At 38.4% G+C, this 18,909-nt stretch overlaps 1 long non-coding RNA gene across 1 annotated transcript; it reads right to left on the bottom strand.

Moving 5' to 3' along the window:
• Positions 1–2,416: 2,416 nt before the first annotated feature.
• LOC310892866 lies at positions 2,417–4,907 on the bottom strand. The gene is made up of 3 exons (XR_014578531.1): positions 4,741–4,907; positions 4,065–4,174; positions 2,417–2,789 (listed from the first exon to the last, which is right to left on the bottom strand). It is a non-coding gene; the product is annotated as an uncharacterized lncRNA (long non-coding RNA).
• Positions 4,908–18,909: the final 14,002 nt, after the last annotated feature.

The raw sequence follows: 18,909 nt of genomic DNA, 5'->3' as shown, positions 1-18,909 counted from the left end.
GTAGGTTAGCCTACTTTAAAATGGATGTTACTTATTCTTGTGCAGATGAAACTGCACCTCACTATAAATATTTCTGCAATGATGGAGAATTTCTGTTAGGCATTTTATGATCACTCATATGAGTCAGAATAGAGCCTATTCCTGACTTTTCCCATCCAAAAGAATAATCCTATCAGGCTAACCAGTAAATATTCTGAATATTATTTTTTTTCAGAAATTATCTGTGACATCTGCAGTATGTTCCCTGATATAATGAGCAATAACATTGTCACTAGAAGCAGCTTACCAACAGTGCTTCACATAATGCAGAGTTACATTTATTATGATTTTGTGATATGCTCCTATCCATTAATTTAAAGTCAGGAAAGCTATTTAAAATATATCTCTATCTGAAATCATCTGCATTCTGAATTATTAATTTTCTGAAAAAAAAAAAAAACAATGTTAAGTCCAAACTTGTTTTATAGCCTCTGGAGCTATTCTAAGTCAGAACTTCAGCTCTGGTAAATCAGCTTAGTTTACTTGTAGGTCCCAGGGATGAAAAGAATACAGGAAACTTTGTTTATGTCTGCCAGCACAAGACCAGATATACTATCTTGTCCTGCAACCTCAGCTCTGCTATACAGCTTAAGAAACTGGGATTAGGACTTTGTGAGTGTTAGGAGACTTGGGGAAATGGCAACTTTCTAAATGTTTATTGATTAGTTCACTTTAACCTTCCTTCCTGCAGATTCTGCTTAAATTCCCAATAAATTTCTTTTCTCCATTAAATCTGGTTCTCTGCTGAGACATCATTTCTCTTCAGAGATTTATTTCACCTATTTGCCTGTCACATACTTTGTTGTTCATTCACTTTATTACACTGTTTTCCTTTGTTGTTGTTTTTGTTTTTCTATTAAGTCTGCAAAGCCTGGCACTCCAAAACCATCTTTAATGACTCATTCCTGAGGCAAATGAGAAATCCTCTGGTCTGGAAAGTCATCTGAGCAGGACACCAGCAGCTATTCCAAACTTACCACTTGAACATGATGTGATAAACTCTTCTACGAAGAGGTAAGGAAAGGGCTATCTCCACTTTTGGGGATCTGGTAGCACAGTGCAGCTTAGAAACATATCGCATAACATTTACCCATTTCTTATAATTACCGTAACAGGTGAGCTTATTAAGTCTTGTAATAACCACTGCTGGGATCCCAAGAGGCATCCCTTCTGCAAAGTGAGGCAGGTGAGAGGCTGAGAGGTAACAAACCCAGAAAAGACTCTGCAACACAGCTCTCCCATGCCAGTTTTCGAGGCAGCTGCCCATCAGGCCAGTTCTTGTCTCTTGCTTCTGGGAGTGGAGTTGCCTGTCTCAGCAATGCTGCCTGCAGTGTTTGACCACAAGCCCACTCTTCAGAGCATGTGGGAAGCTCTGTTCACTTTCTCCCATCACCTTTCTCCAGTACCTGCCTGACCCGGAAGACGCCCATCCCCAAATCTCTTCTTTTATCTTCGGGACAACAAAAGGAATCAAGACTACAACCAGCCTGTCTTCTTAAAGGGAGTATGAAGAATCCCAGTTCTGTTTTCAGATGAAGGCCTCCAGTTGCCAGTATTTTACCAAGAAGGACCTTCTCCTTCACTCTCAACAATCTTCTCATTTATCTTTGTATACATAAATCCCCTGGCATAAATCTATCTTGACAGAAACTATCTTCTGTGGGCCAGATGGCCTTTGTGTGTATTTTATCACTAGGGCCAACAAACTGGGGAAGTGCATAGAAACAAAACTCCTTTTGACAACTCCTATCATTGCATTTTAATGATGTAAGGCTTCTAAAAAAAAATATACTTTCAGATGGAACAAGGTTGGTCAGAGTTTTCTGAAGAAAAATAAGAGCATATTCATGACACCCAAACTATGCACCATCTATCATTACTTCCAGCAGGCTTTCAGAAAGGAAATTGAAAATTGACTTGGTTTTGCAAAAAGATTTTTCAGCCAGCATCAGGTGTTAGTTCCCAGGATAGATCATCATCATCAAAAAAAAAAAAAAAAGAGCTATCAAATGTTATAAATGTCTTAAATCAGGATAAAAATGTCTTGAAAAATATTCGGTTTTCCCAAACTTTAACATGTCTTTAAAAGGGCAGGTAGAAAAAAATAGTAAAAATGGTGAAATCAGAGAAAAAAAGTGAATTAAAGCCCTCTAGGGTCTGATTTGTTAAAACCATTTCAGTCTAATGCTAAAATACCAGATTAAGAGAAAAGGAATATAAGTAAAATGTGATCAGGAATAACAGGAAGAACATATTTGTTTAGGATAATATTCTATAAATGTCCTTCAATTTAGCAATTTGTAAGTAACAAAATGGATCCCATTTGCATTGATTCTCTGACGTGCAATATAGTTATAAAGATACCTTTGAGATTTGTCTGTTCTCCTGGAGCTAATCTGCTGGCTTGTTTCCTGAAGTTTGTTGAGGAACATGATATCTGTTGCATGATAAACACCACACAGAGGGTTTCCTTAGAAAGCTTTGACTCAAAAGTAAAATAGTGACATTTTAAATGCAGAAGATTAGCAACAGGTGTAAAATAATAAATTAAGATATCACTCTGCTGGGATCTCTTTAATACTTTTAATCCAGCAATGAAAATTCAGGACAGATATATATGGTTCAAGTTAAAAAGGAGAAACATGATTCTTTAGCAAAAAAAAAAAATAGGTCAATCATTTCCACATGCCATTCCTCTTGAAGAATGTTTAATATCCATTTACTTTATGTGCACAGAAATCTTCCAGAACCTGGGGAAAAAAATAATAATAATTAAAAAAAAGTTCTTTTTTCTAAACTGATAAAAATTAGAATTACTAGGAATGCTATGAGAGACCTTGTGCTCAAGATCTGTCAACTGCTGTCTTAACTGAAGAGGTCCATAGAAGAGATTTAGAATTAGCCATTGACCTTTGGAACACCTGCCGAAATCGTCCACCAAACCTTTGGAGATTTGTCTATTCCTATTTAACTATGAGAGGACACATAGTGGAAATACATATAAAAAGAAGAAAAAAAAAAAGAAAAAAAAGGAAAAAAAACACAATTAATGCTAATTAACATCACAACTAGTTATCTAAGCAGATTCATTAGAATCTATCTGAACTTGGAGAATAAGTTAACTTTTCATGCCAAGCATTCTTAATTCCTTCTCCAGATGTAAAGTTTACACTTGTTACAGGTCCGGTGTGGAGAAGCCCTCAAAGCCCTACACTTCACCCATTCTCAGTCTGGACTAAAGGACTTCAGACTGCTGGATGACAGCCTGGTTTCATGGAAACTGACAGCAAAGTTCTCACTGACTTCTGTAAAGCCAAAATTTCAGACCTGGGATCTCTGTCTATCACTATTTATGCACACCATACACACACACACGTACGCGACTGCACTGACTTTGTACAGAGCTTTGCTGCAGATCAGAACATTACTGGACAGACAGCAAAATCCTTGGACTTCTAGAGCAACACACTTCCTGAAGTCCAGCAAAACCAAAATATCCTGAAACTTTTGTTTTTTATTTGCATCTCTCTAAAGCTAAGACCTGCCCCATTTCCTGGTTAAATTTTAAACTGGAAAGCTTGAAGGGCAACAGTATGGCTGCATAAGAACTCAGGGCAGGGCTTGTCACCGCAAGGATGGGAGCTTTGCCCTGCAACAACTTCCTGCGTCAGTCACTGCTCTGAGTTCGGAGAGGAGCCCCATTAGCATGCACTCCGTCTGCACAAGTTTTATTTGTAGAAGTAATGTAGAAGCAGAAAATGCATAGGTTCTCTGCTTGGGGAAAGAAGAGGGTGTGCTGTTCGATGCATTCAAATTAGACTGCCTTTATGGACAGAAGTCCTACTTGTGTGATAAAAGGCAGGGCATTTATCAATGTTCCTCTTCCCTATTGCTATTCAATCCTTTATGAAACTCAGCCTGAAAACATCTGCTGAAACTTTCTTCCACTTACAATTTACCTGTTTTAAATAAAAAGGACTTTGGATAGAACTAAACCATTTTCTTCTTTCATTGTTAATACTTACTTTGCTTTCGAATTGCTGAAATCTGTCTGCAGCTCACTGCTTTCCTTTCTGAACATGTAGTTCCAAGACCTCCTTTTTTAACCCGTGAAGATTCACCTGGGGACTGTCTCCTAGGAGATTTAGATGAAGATTTAAGCAGAACATCTCATTTTAATCAGATTTGTGCATTTTGCATACAAATAAATTTTCATGTAACAATGAAGGTCTTTATATTAATAAGAAAATGTATTAATGTTAGAATGGAAAATACTAGCACAAGAGGCTGGCAGACATTTAGATCCTATTAAAAATTAAAGCAGTCAACAAGTTCACAGTTATTCCAGAGTGGGAATCTGATCTGAATAGAGTTTAGGTCTAATGTGATACCACTAAGTCATTATCTGCAAAATAAGCCAAAGAGCAGTATTTATTTTATAAGACAATCCTGTATGAAACACTTTGGCCAGGACAGTACAAAATAAACAAATTGAGCAAACCCTAGATTTGGGGTTATTTAGCACTTTTATTTGCTGGATTTTATTTCGGTTTCAATTCTTGCCCCATTTGACAAAAATCTCTGCTAGGTACAAAAACCCTGCTGTTGGAAAAATGTTAAAGTAGTTTATATCTCTCTGGAAAAGGCACTAGATTTTTTTCTTAGTTTGAGGGTAATGAAATTGCCATTATAGCTTTTTACCTGATTTTTATGATCTGTTTGAAGCTACAATCAGATTAAAATGGGATTTTGCTCTGAGTTGCTTGTTTTCCCTCTGTGAAGTTGGCTCCCTATGCCTGCTGCAGTTTAGAAACAAAACCCTTTCTGAAGAGGAATTCCAAATCTTCCAAATCACATTAGGAAGGAAGAACTTGGTATCAAAAGGCCAAGCTGCCACTATTTCTTCCTGATGACTCTCATTTAACAGCCATTAAAATGCAAATAGAACTATGATTTTCAGATCACAAAATTAACATTAACAGCTGGAATGATTGATTAAAGGTCATGGCAACTGTATAACTTAATTTCCTATATAATTGTGTTCAGTTTTCTGCAGATTGTTTGGATTTCTGAATTAATTTTAGCTGTTGCTGAACAGTGACAGGTGCATTTATTGGTCTCTCATTTTTGTTAATATCTTCCTGTGTGAATGATTCCCTTCTTTCCAGGAACCAGAAGAGTACCCAGAGGGGACACTCCAGAATTACTATCTTCAAGTAACAGGTTTTGCAGCATATTAGCAGATCTCTCAGAAGTTTTTTATTGACCTGGACAAGACCAAAACGACAATTCATGGGTAGCTAACAAGTTGTTCCTCCAGGAGCTTTCTCATGCATGCATTTACAGAATAATGCAAATATGGCCCCTAACTTCCCAAGAGGCTTTGAGCTAACTGCTCAGATCCTACTCATCTTAGATCTGGCCCACTTTAATGGATGAAATAAGCCACAGGTAGATGAACTTTCAGTTTATTTTTCAGTCAAGTCATCAATAGGATGAGAAGGCAGCATCTGCCTGTACTGTCCCTTAGTTGTGGAAAATTGAAATTCAGCTGTAAATCTTATTTTACAGCTAGAGTTGGAGTCATTTTTGAAAATCTCAGTGAAAGATCCACAAATACTCACCACCCACAAGTGCAGCCAGAATTCAAAAGAGTTCAGTCCAAGAGTTTGATTTTTTTTTAATTTTTTTATTTTTGAAATGTCTGCTTATTTCAGTGCTTATCTAAAAATCAGATCCCAGTGATAGATGCTAAGCACTTCTGAAAATACAACCCTAGCAAAAATGACTTGAGGCCAGAGAGAATCTAAGCTAGCATAACTTGCACCTGACCTCACGGCCACATCCCAGCACAAACACAGCATCAGCTCAAACACTCCTCCTCTCCCCAGCGAGAGCTCCATTCACTGCCTGGTCGCCCAGTCCCACATCTGCCCGCTAAGATGCAGTGAGTCTACAGGGAGCCAGACGAGACTACCAAAAAATTCAGCATTTGAAAAGATCGGGAGAGTGTGTCATTGTGAAAGCAGGGAAGGGCATAGAGGAGTGGAGAAAAAATGTGACAAATTGCCTTTATTTATATATTTTTTTAACTTCTCCTGTTACTGCAGGGGACAGACCCCTGTTCAGGACCACTGAGACATCCTCACCAGACCAACTGCTTGGTTTTCAAACAAACCAAATCTCGTTGCCCCCACTCCCTTCCTGGGGCAATGAGTAGCTGCTGAGGCTTCTGCTCTTTCTACTGACATTGCTGCAGAGTGTTGGAGAATGGTTTATGGTGCACAGGACAGGCAAAGAAGCTGGGCCACGTGTGCCTGCAGGCAACTTCCGATCTTGTCCTTTTGAGTCCTAGGCTTTCGAGTCCTGTGGTTTCCTGAACAGCTCACTCTAGAAAAAGCAGATGTCGAACACGTGCACTGGGGCAGGGAGTGTTCCACAAGCAGTGAGCTAAGCAGCCCTCCGTGTGGGAGAAGGCACCAGGTTGTTTTTATTTTTGCAGCCTGTGCAAGTCTGAAGGTTTAGTCGTAAAAATCCAAGCCACTTCAGCAAGAGGTCTAATTGTTGTTAAAATCAGGAAACGGAGAGCCTGAAATTACCCAGCTCAGGCAAATGAGAGCAAACAGGAATTGGAACGGTTCATTTTCCACAGGCAGACAAAAAGCCTGAAATGAAATTAGCCTTTAAAGTTTTGTCACAGGCGGCGGGGATAATGACTCCTCTGCTGTTTAAATGAACTGAGTGTTCTCACAGCTAAAGTCTCATCTCGGAGCCACAGAACTGTTCGGATAGTCATTATTCCCTGCTACCCACATTCTGAGATGTCTCATACATGAGGGAGAGCAGAGTGTCTTGACACGTATGAGGCAAGGATTTTACCTTGTGGGTTTACAACTAGTACTTGTAAAAACCTGAACTTTTGCCCTTGGAATTCTTTGTTTGTCAGTCAAATACAGATTGCATGAGGAGCATGACAAAAGCAGTCCCGTAGCCATTGTCCGCAGAGCATTATCCCAGAACAGAAGGACTATCTCTAGTGAGGAGAAGGCAATTATTTTCAGGCACACTAAGTCTTGATTTCTATAGTAAAATTGCCAAAGGGGGGCATCAATATAGGTTATAATGGACTTGACTGCTCCCACATCCCATCTTTTACATATGCTATTCAACAGCTGTCAGATGGAGTCCTTTTGGGTTATACAACATTATCATGGACAAACTGGCCCCTCTTCATGTGAAATTCAAATAAATCAGTCACATTTTTCAGGATTTCATTAACATATAGAGAATTCTGCCCTTTAAAAAATTAAATGCTATTGTCTCACATGCTTTCCATTATGTAGCTGTCAGAGAATGTTGGTAAAATACCACCATTTCTAACTTATATCAGTGTAGCTCTACAGATATACCTCACATTACACAGTTTTGTTTTGTTTTTTCCTCAAAAATACGTTGTCAAAATATAAATTATTAGTATACAGGGAGAACTGATCTGTATAAAAACAGCTTTGAGTTTTCACGGTACCGCAGTGAGAGGACAAAAGTGCTAACAGAGGACTTGTAGTCCTGCATGCATGGAAATACTTGGCAAAAATACTCTTGTGAAAAACTGGCTTACTGGCTCAAGAATGTTTTGCATATAGTTAAAAAAAAAAAAAAAGTGAGAGCACCGGAAAAAAAAAAAAAAAAAAAGCCTGCAAAGAGATGGTTCAGGAACAAAGGAAAAATGACAGAAACTGTCAGTTTGACAGTACTGACATGAGATCAGTACTGGATAACACAGAATTTTCTCTAAGTGCAGAGCAGTGCTTTGCCCGATATCAGTAAAAATGTAAAATACCGATTTATGAATCATCCCAATTCAATGATAATGTCCTTTTGGCTTAATCAGTCTGAGGAAATGATCCCTCATTTGCAGAAATGGTAAGGCTAAAATAATTCAAAAGTGTGCAGTTATATATGTATTTGAACAACCTGAAGGAGTAATTAGCTGCTAGTAGAGCATTCTTGTGGGACTAGAAATAAGGATGATTCAGACTCAGAAAGGGGAAATTTGAATATCCAAATCCTGATCCCGCATCTATGAAATCCAATAACCTTTTGACAATGCTCCTTTTTCTTCAGTCACAGTTTTGTTAAGTTGCACTAGTATTGAGACCTAGGAAAAAGAAATAAAAAATGTTTCCTTCATTATTTAAGTGCTAAGTAGTCATATTATTGTTCATTGAGATTCTTTGAATTGTTTTATTTCTGCAAGCACCTGCTTACTTTGAAATGTCCTTCTGCCTTTGTTTTGCCAATATTTTCAGTATCTGTATGTTTTCTCTGTATGTAAGGGAAAGTTTTCATATGGCAGGCATTTGGGTGGTTTGGATGTTTTATTGCTTTTCTTCAGCATCCTTACATATTTCATTTTACTCCTACCATATCTCTCTTTCTAACTGAATCTATGTCAGAAGTTTAAGTGCACTTCTAGTACACTTTATACATATCATCATCTTGTTGCTACTTGCTTTCAATTAAGATAAAAAGCCCATATTTAGCATTGTTGGTATTGGTTTATAAGTCTGAAATTGTTCATATTTTCATTTGAGGTTTTGACACTCTTCTGAAAGCTGAAGCATCAGCTGAAGCCTCACAACTATTCCAAAAAGAAACGGAGGCTATAAAGTAGAAATAATTTGCCCAAATTCACAGAAAGAGTGAGGATCAGATTTGAAATTAGATGCTCTGGTTTCAATCCCACCCCACTGAAGCCTGCAGATTATCTGCCATTGATTTCCTCTGGCATTTGACCAGACTCTGATTTCATTGCTGTAATCTTGCTAGGGGTTATGAACTTCATTCGTTTCTAACATTGCGGTTTGTGAATGCCTGTGTTATGAGATTCTTCAATTACTAGGCAAAAATAAAATAAAATAATGCTTTCATGGATGGAAACAGCCCTAGCTTAAATGGAGGGTACTGCAACCACATCATGTAATTTAGGAGTATGTGTTTTGCTAGCCACTGCTAGCTGAGGCTTCTAGATCTCTTTCACTTTGCTGGTTGTTCTGAGGCTGATCCTGCATCTCCGTGCCAAACTACTCTTACAAGTAGAGAAGATGCTTACAATTTTTTTCCCCTTGTTATTATTTTACTATGATTTTCCTGAATGTATGTATTGCTTCATGATATTGAGTACCTTCCCCAAATTTCTCGTTTGCAAATTATGCTGGAGTAATCTGGAGAAGGGATTCACTGTTTGAAATGTCACGTTCCAACTCCATATAGTTTTCTTGGCATCTTTCAATGCCCTGATTACATATCACAACTTTTAGACTAGTGTGTCTAGTTTAAAAGCTCAAACTTTTAAATTCAGTTGTCGTTCTTTACTTATGAATTTATGAGTCAATCTATGAAAACTGTCAAAATACAAGCTTTCAATAAGCAGTCTCTCCAGTAAGTTCAGCAGCTGAAGTTTCAATTTTGAATGATTATTATTGGTGGAAAGTTTTAAACAGAGTCTAATAGTAAGGGTGTTAATATACACAGAAAAGTTTTATAGATATTTACCTGACCCTCTTCACTATATAAATTACCAAAACCATTACTACAGATGATAGATTTCCATGCTAGCACTACGACAGAAGACATTTTTTTTGCAGCAGATCCCTCTGCAGAATGAGTTATAGAACCATACCAAAAATATAACTGAATCTTTTGACATCACAGAAATGTGATTAGTGTGATTTGATTTCTCTCTTCTGTCTAAAACAAAGCACTTGCAGAAGTTAGAGAAACTAAAAGCTTTATGCAGCCCTATCTTGGGGAATATATAGTGGTAACATTAAATCAAATTTTTCAGAGTGGTTCTTATAATTGGGAAAATAATATATTTCTGTGTGTGAGAGACAGGAGACAGGAAGAAAAGAGGGAAATTCTGCAAATGTTTGTCCCAAGGCCAGTAAAACCCTTATGTTGTGTTCTTATATCGTAACATCTTTGAGGATCAGACTATCACTTAGTTGTATGCTTTTGCTGTACCTTGAACACCAAAAGAATATTGAGGAATACTGTCACACAACCAGCTATTATTATCAATTATAACAAGCAAAACCAAATTTGATTCATATGATTTTCCAATCTGACATCTTTACTGTCAGTAAATATTCATGCAGTCAAGCTTCAGTTCCACTGATGTTCAAAACATTGATTTTCACCTTTGGATTCTGAGCTATTCAGCAAACAAACAAACAAACAAACAAACAAAAACATTTAAGTTTGATTGTTACTGTTTTCATTGACATGGTTGATTACCTAAATCATTCAATCAGAGAGCAGAAACAATATATGTGACTTACATAGTTAACATCAAGCTGGAAAGTAGCAAATGTTTACAACACTTTTTCGTGAGCTACTCCAATGCAGAAAAGATTTGGTGAAGAAATAGACTACTAAAAAAGTACGTGTTAGACCTTTTGTTCACTCATCTTTCTCTGGATTAGGAGAAATACTGGTAGACCTAGCCATGAAGTAGTCAATCAATCTTCTAATTTGCTTCAATTTTTTAAAACAACAGGGTTTCTCCAGGTTGCTTAATAAAGACTGAGCTCCCTAAGGACCTCGCATCTCACCCTTGCAATTGGCAAGGGCTAGGAGCCACTAAAGCTGTTTGAAAAGAGGCAGCTGCCAGCATCACATAACCTGCCATGACCAGCTGGTCCCATTATGCAAACAAGTGTCCCTTGGCAAAGCAATCCAACAGTCTCCAGGGTGTATGGCTGCATTTCAGCTGGTAGCTTTGAATGGAAAAAGAAAAAAAAGTTACGGAGAGCAAAAGGTGCTGTGTATAAGTAGGTCTCACTCATCCTCTCTCCAGTGTTGGTGGGTGAATGTTGCTTCAACCTTTTGGTGGAAATGAGAGGTGTTAATTGCAGGCATCAAAGGGCTGTCCCACTCTGGCTGCAAAGTCAGCATGGACTACACGCTGATCCGAGGAGTGAACTGTCTTTGGAGCTGTTTAGCTGTGACTGTAGTCACCGTGATCTCTTAATTTTCTCATGAGAAACATCTTAAATCTGTTTCTCTCTCCTGTGGGGCTCCTTCAGAACTGCTAACAAGAATTGGGAGTGCATGATGATCAACATTTCCCCAGGCACACCAAACTCCAGACAAGATGATATCAAGGCAATATTTTAGTGCAGGCAAAAAGACACCCAAAGATCCCCCTTCACGTTGTCATAGAAATTATGCAAATATTAAAAGTAATGGAGGTAATAAATACTGTTGCTTGAATGGAAAACTCAGAAGCATACGAAAGGGATAGAGGAAAATGTAGAAGGTGACTGGACTCACTAAACAAGATTGTCCTTTTCCTGCCTAGAATTATCATAATTTTTAAATGATAATACCTTAAAAATCCACAAGCCCACAAGTAGTAAGATTACCAGAGCTGCCCTAGAGAGTTCTCCAGGCAGTCCCCAGTGTCTTCAACAGATCTGTCTGCAAATCCATCATCAGCCTCATTTTGTACAAAAATACTGAAGAACCGAGAAGCAAATTCCTTGAACATTCTTGAACAAAGCGTGACTAATCAGCAGAAGCTTTTGCATCTCAGTGACTTTCTCAGACCACTCCTCAGACAAGCTAATGCTGTTAACACAGAGGAAAACTCACTTCAATGTTATCAACATGCATTTTTACTTCTCTCTGTCCTGAATGGTGAAGACATTTTTTTGTGTGTTTACGCTGCATGACAGGCATGTGGCACCTCATAGGAAAGCAAAATAGAATAAAAAGATTGAGAGTCCTGCTTCAGGCTTCAGATCAAGACTCAAAAACTACTGGAGCACTACTCTGTGGCTCTCCCAGAACATCAATTCAAGTTCTGTTGCCACTTAAGCATCCAAAAAAAAGCTAAGATTGTGTATACTGAGTATGTCTAACACTAAGTTTTCCACAAAAACATTTTACTGACTATTCTGTTCTGAAAACAACCAGGCTTGTTGTAACACATTTCTTGGACATGTTATAGTAATTTTCTTTCATATGAGAAATAGTTTCTTGGATCCAAAATAAAGCCTTCCTAAATATATGAACCTATTTGCTTGCTCTTTCTTCTCTTATCATCATTCATAAGTCATAATGTAACAGATGCTGTTCCATGTAACTCCAGACTGAGAGATGTTTTTCACTTTCACAACAATTTTTTAGATTCTGAAAATGCTGAAGCTGGTGATTTTAAACCTCCTACTTTACTTTCAAAGTTGCTGAGTCTGCAGAATCAATCTCTGCAATGGTTACTTTCTTTAAGTCTCTCATACATCAGTGAAATAGATACGGAGTCTTCTCTTCATTCTGTTGTGTCTGGAATTAAGGTGGAAATTAGACTTTCTTTATAGATTTACAGACAGATAAAGATTTTTTCAAGATGCTGTCAAAGCAAAGAAATGGTATAATTCCACTGTGTGCTTAAGAGTATCCTTTTAGTAGATTAAAATTTAAGGGATAATTTTAAAAAATACAAACTGCTAAGTGGTAGCACAGCTAGAGATTATAACACTGCTAAAGATATACTATAGCAAAATAAGACAGCAACCAGAAATCTTGTCTATTCCAAAAACTGGATGAGAACCTGAAATCGCAGTTTAAGCAGGAGAGCAGCAGTGAGCAAGGGGACACAATCATTTAGTGTTTAGTTCTCTGACCCAGTTGAGAGGAACTGCTTGAGCCACCTTCTCCTTTCATGCTGGTCAGATGTTCTCTGCCACAGAAACATTTCTGTAGGTCCACTGTGCAAAATTTTCTGTGGACTAAAATACTGAAATCAGGAAATGACACAATAAAAGAGTTTAATGGATACTGACACAAGGTCATTAAAAGAAATGGATGAAAACATTTTGCTGGCAAATGAAGGTGCATAAAATAGCTGTGAAAACCTTTGCCTTCTAATAAAACACACAGTTGCTGCTGACAATATAACTAACCCCCAGATTGTTCCCTTTCAGGCTTCAATACATTTCATCTTTGGTTTCCAAAACCTCAAAACATCCTTTCAATTTTAAAAGTTTTCTAAGGAATCTGTTCCTTTCTTTCCCATAGTGGGGGAGAAGGGAAGGATCTCCTGCCAAAGTCTAAACCGTTTGATATTTTCCACATTTAATTTCCAGTGCAACTGAACAAAACTAAAAGCCAGCTTCCATGTGAACCCTTTTGAGCCTCTGTCTCTCTCTGCCTCCCGTTCTTGGTACAACTGACCTTAGCAGATGCTAGGTTTCACATTCCACCTCATTTGCTCCTTTGTTCATAAGCATTTCTGTCCTCCCTATCTTCTCACCACGTGATTGTCTATGATTCCTCTCACAGCTGTCACAAGGCAGGGAAGGGTTGTATTTCTGACATGCCCTCATTGCCCACAGCCTCCATTCCTGGTCAAAAAGAAGAACACCACCAGAAACACTTGCCTGTCTGCATCAGTCTGTCATTGAGCAGCAGATAGGGCAGAGTGCCTTGTGGTGGCATGTTATGTATAAGGCAAAAGTGTAGGACAGGCCAAAAATTCCTTTGAAACTGTGAAGGATCACAGGTCTGGAGTCCTGCTGACATGATCAAGCCCTCACTAAGCGTTGAAGCAAGGCTGTTGGCCCAGCATTCACAAGTGATGCTGCCTCTTCCATTACAAGGTCTTTGTAGAAGACACTGGTGTCAACATCCCTGCCACCTGGAGGTGTCACACTTTGAGGAGAGAAGCACCATTTACCTAAAGTAGCCCGGAGGAAAAACACCAGTCCTGCATTAAAAGCATAACTGTCTTCTAACCTCAGTCTCTGTGCTGAGCTGATGAGACAACAGATGATGAAGCAAGGGATGATATTTCTCTAATAGGTCAATTATTCCCTAATTGTCTTTCCCCAAATTTCTTGAAGCTTCCCTTGAAACCTCAGTCACAGGGTAGCTGTCAGTTCCTGGAATAGTTGAGTCTCCATCCTGGAAGCCCTTGAATTCACCCAGCCATAAAATCAGTCAGCACTAAACAGTATTTCAGGTCTTATATGTACTCCCACAGAGTCTTGGTTTTCCTTCTCACTTACCCTCATTATTTGATGAGCTCTTGGATTTGATAGCTGCTATTCCTAAACAGATGTAAGTACACAGAAAATTAACAAATCTTATATGGAGAAAGTATCGGTTCATTGTCACATTCAATATGAAGTAAATGCAGTCTTTCAAGTCATTAATATTGGTCAAAAAAAAAAAAAGTTAGGAATAATTTATACTATGATTTCACTGCATTTTCAAATCAGTCCATCTCCCTTACATCTAGTCAACTTCACAGCACAATGAAAGCTGACACACTGAAGAATACCAGACTCATTTTACATTCTGTTTCATGGTGTTTCTGGCCTTACTTCTGTGTTTGTCCATGATGTACTACAGAATGTTTCACTTGAAGAAACTTTGACTACTGCCTCTTAGAATATTTATAGTGGGCCATTAATTTGCTAATGCAGTTTTATTTACTTTTAACAAGTAAAAGTTTAACATTTTACAAAGGAAATACGGTAGTCATATTCAGAAGATTCTCATAAATGACCAAAAATGTTTTCTAAATACATCATTTTAAGTGCTCTTTTTCTGCCTGCCTAAAGTCACCCCCAAGTTTTACTCGTGGAAGTACTGTTCTTCATTGTTCTCTGTTTTCTCAATTTCATTTTCTTACTGACTTGATTATGTGCTTCTGCAGGGATGGCATTTTAGAAATGTATTCTTTGATGACAGGAGAAAATTACTTTGTTTGCTTTACCACAAATAGTGGGGAAAATCTTAAATTCTTTACTTGAGCAAAGTCCTGATGACTTCAGTAACTTCTTTGCTAAAAAGTAAAATTGAAGGTACTGTTTTTATGTAAATCTATCTGATCTGAGCCCGCTACAACACAATGAAAGAAATTCAGTGTTGAGAGAGAAGCTTGATGCTGAAGACTTAAATCTGCATGATTGGCTTCAAACATATGTCTAGTTCATTCAGGAACTACTCATTACTTGAAGGGATACACAGGGACAACTCTTATTGTGATTTGTACCCAAGTGTGTCAATATGCAGTCTGTCATGATATAAGGTCCCAAAATAAAACATTCTATTTTGATCCAGATAGGCAACCTTGGATGTTTGTGAAAAAGAAAAGATTCACTTAAATCTTTCGTAATTCAAAGTATTTCCCTGTCTCTGCCAAAGAGGTCCTTTCTGACTTTGGGCAAGGCATTTAGACTGAAATGATAACAGGTTATCACTATTTGTGTGCTCCCCATATACAGAAGAACATGTAATGTGAATTCCCGGAGCCAGATTTGCATGCATAGCTGCAGCTGTATATTAGACCTATGGCCTGAACTCACTCATTTCAATAAAATCATACCCTTACAAAAATCAGGACCTGGGTATTTTGAGAAGCTTATGCAAATAGCTGTTGAGTGCCATTGAGACTTACCCTTTCTGTATGACTGACCTACTGCATCAGCCAAGAACCTGAGCTCCTAGGCCATCAACAGATGCTTGTTAACAAAAATTTCTTTATGATATACCCTGTAAAACATATTTGGCTAATGTGTTCAGGGTTTTAAAAATCCGCTTTAATTGCATGAACACTTCTAGTTATTTTTAAAATACCTCCCTTTTTAATAATTGACTGAAATATATGCAAACTGATAAAAGTGCTGTCAAAACAGACATTCATACTCAGATGATTAACACCTGAAGCAACGGTTTTCCTTAGAGAAATGGTGACCTTATAAATGAATTTCAGTGACGCAAAACGGTATCACCTGACTAAGTTACATCATTTTCTCAGCAAGGTCTAGGCAATGTAAGTCTAATTTATTTTCGACTTACTGTCTGCCTGTACCTTAAGTTTGTATTATAATGGTTTATGTAGTTTTGTGGCATATCATCATTCATGATCAAGAAAGGTGGAACTGCCAAGTTCAAAATGGCTTGATCAAATACAGATTCACCTCGTGAATTTAGCTCTACACAGCAGCAAAGCAAGAGAAGTCATGCACTTCCCAGACAGAAGCTTGTGTACAGCATGAGAGTGCCTGTCAGTATCAGAGAAGGAAAATATAAGAGCACTTTAATTCTCTAAGAGAGCGATTGTGAAGTTAGGGAACACACTCTAAGACTAAACTGAGACCACTTGAAAGTGGAAATGATCTTCAGGTGTAGTTCTAACCTTAGTTCTCCTCTGCAGCAATACCAATCTTTCAATCCTCCTCTCTGTGTATCTTTTTATCTGTTATGCAAAATCTGCTAAGAGAATTCTCTACAATCTTTAGAAGTAAAGCAAAAGATTCAAAGCCCATGCCAATATAGGAATGTGAATGGACTTTTCACATCTAGAGGAATTACGAATTCTCTGAAGGATGTCTGAAAAGCTTGTTGCTCAAAATCAGTGGCAGATTATTATTATTCTGATTATTATTCAGATTATATATTATATTATAGTGCATTCATTCCTGGATGATCGCAGCATCAATAAAAAGCTCCAGAGACAATCCTCCTCCAAAGGAGCTGGTTTCCTCAGATCCAGTAAACACCATATTAAACGGACCCAGACAGGAAGGAATGCACTGTAAACATAACTCCCAGAATTACTACTGAAACCTGTACTGAAACAAGAAACCAAATTTTTGAATGATTTCTTGGTTATGGTGATTTCCTATTTTCTTGCCTGACATATGACATACCTGTCAGGGATGTGCTGGCCAGAAATAGGTAACTAGAGCAGCTATATAGAAAGGAGACCTGTATGTAAGGCAGTAAGTGAGTCAAAGTAAATAATATCGTCAGTGATTTTTACTGTTTTCCTTTCTCACAATAACTACTTCTAATGATCAGGATTCTTCAACTTTCTTATTTCACTTCACCTCCCAAAGCATTACACTATTCTTTTTAAAAGAAAAAACGAAGAACAACAGCAACAACAAACAGTGGGCAGATGCCATGTTCTCTATGCATTCAGCATTTTCATTGTGAGCTGTGTTGGTCAGCTGTAATTTGCCAGCCAAGTCACCCAATTTGCACTGTGCTTGTTTTCTAGCCGAATCCAGGTGTGAGTGCTTCCAGCATGAATACTGACAGATGAGCATAACAAATTGCTTCCTGTGAATACTTGCACCTGTCACTGTGTTACTTGTCACTGGGTTTTCATTTGCTGAAAATGTTCAGGAAAACTTGGATAGGTGAATTTCCACTGCAGCAAACATAAGGGAAGAGGTGTGAATTCAGCCACAGGAACTTCACTTTGTATTCTACCCAGAGAGCCTTTCAGCCCCAGCACATGATGTCCTTGGACTCTTAAATTTCATAGGCAGTTTCACAGAGGAGACACTGCAAAATGTGGCAAAAAAAGTTAAAAGGTATGTTAACACCCAGCTGTCCATAGATCTGAACCAAATGGGTACCTTGCTTGAGTTATCCGAAATGTGAACAAAACATCTCTCTTTGCTACTCATTGTGGTCCCACTATGTGAAAGAGGAATGGTCTTTACTGAGAATTTCAGAGGTAAGGCCAAGATTGAGTTTATAATGGAAAACAAGTTTCGACCTTAGCTATGCAGAGCCAGTAGCCTCTCCATAATACAACTGTCAGTTCAATTTTTGTCAGTGATATAAACATGGAATTGAAATAAGTGTTAGACTAGGATTTGGATGAAAGTTTTAATCAGATGAGCACCTGCATTCCAAGTCTTAAAAAATCGCTGAAACTGAAATTGTGTGTGAAACATTGCCATCTAGTGGCTGTTTGTGCAATTTCCAACCCTCCCCTTTGTGGAAGAGGAAAACGCTAGGGATTATGGCATTCCTGCTCTTCTGTTTTATGAAACCGCGCTGGTCTCTGCATTAGCACCACAATTCCAGACAAAAAGCTCAAATACCGAGGGTCTTCAGTTCTTTCAAGTTGTATGCTTTTTAAATAAACATTACTTTCTCATAGCAATGAATTGTATTTACATTTAAATCTCAGAGAAAAAAATCACTTCTCTATCTGTGGTGTATCTCCCACACGGGGAGTTTGCAACAGAGAAGTGAAAGCCCAAAGGTGTCAAGTGGCAAACCAAAGACCATGCAGCCCAGATCCTGCAAGGAAAATGTAATATCATCATTTTTCCAGCTGAATGTCATTCCTCACTCTCCTTTATCCCATCCTGCTAGCTTTCTGTCTGAAGTCCCCTGGAGTTGCCTTATTCCCAAAAGCTTCACCACTGTTTTTACCCTCTTTTGGGGGATTGAAACCCTTGGAAGCTCCACATGTTGCCCCTGGCAACTAATTCTTTTGCTTTACCACAGGATATCTAGAGCATGGGCAGAGATGGTGAGTTTCCTTCTGCCACCTTGTCACCCACGCTCAGCTCTGAGCTGGAGGGACCACATTTGATCTTCATCTCTAGTTAACCCTCTGTTCCTTTGCAGACCTACACCGGGATTTGCAGATGGTCAGGGGGAGTTAGAGGCACAGCAGCAGAAATTCAACTGGGGGCTTAATTTCCTTGGAGAACACTGATAGTTTTTAATAAGAGCAGCAGCAGCAGCAGTCATCTTTGCAAAGGAGGTGCTAATCCATAGGAAATGAGATTGAGAACAGTCGTATTAGTTATTACTGTGACCCAGTTCCTTTGAATCATGGCCCACGCTGGGGGGAAATTAAGAAGTTCTGCTCCTTTCCCAGGTCCATAAGCCGCCTGGTTCTACTTTCTTCTCACCACATTCATCTGATATCCACCAGGTTATGCAGACCTGTTGTCTCACCTTACACAGACGGTATCATGGTGCTTGGAAACCCATGCCCACAAAGTCCTTATCCCCATTAAGGGAAACTGTTGCCTGTAAGTA

This window comes from Anser anser, assembly GCF_964211835.1.
Source record: "Anser anser genome assembly, chromosome: 1".
NCBI classification, from domain to species: domain Eukaryota; kingdom Metazoa; phylum Chordata; class Aves; order Anseriformes; family Anatidae; genus Anser; species Anser anser.
The sequence above is the reverse complement of the archived record's forward strand: the minus strand, read 5'-3'. Positions and strand labels throughout refer to the sequence as shown.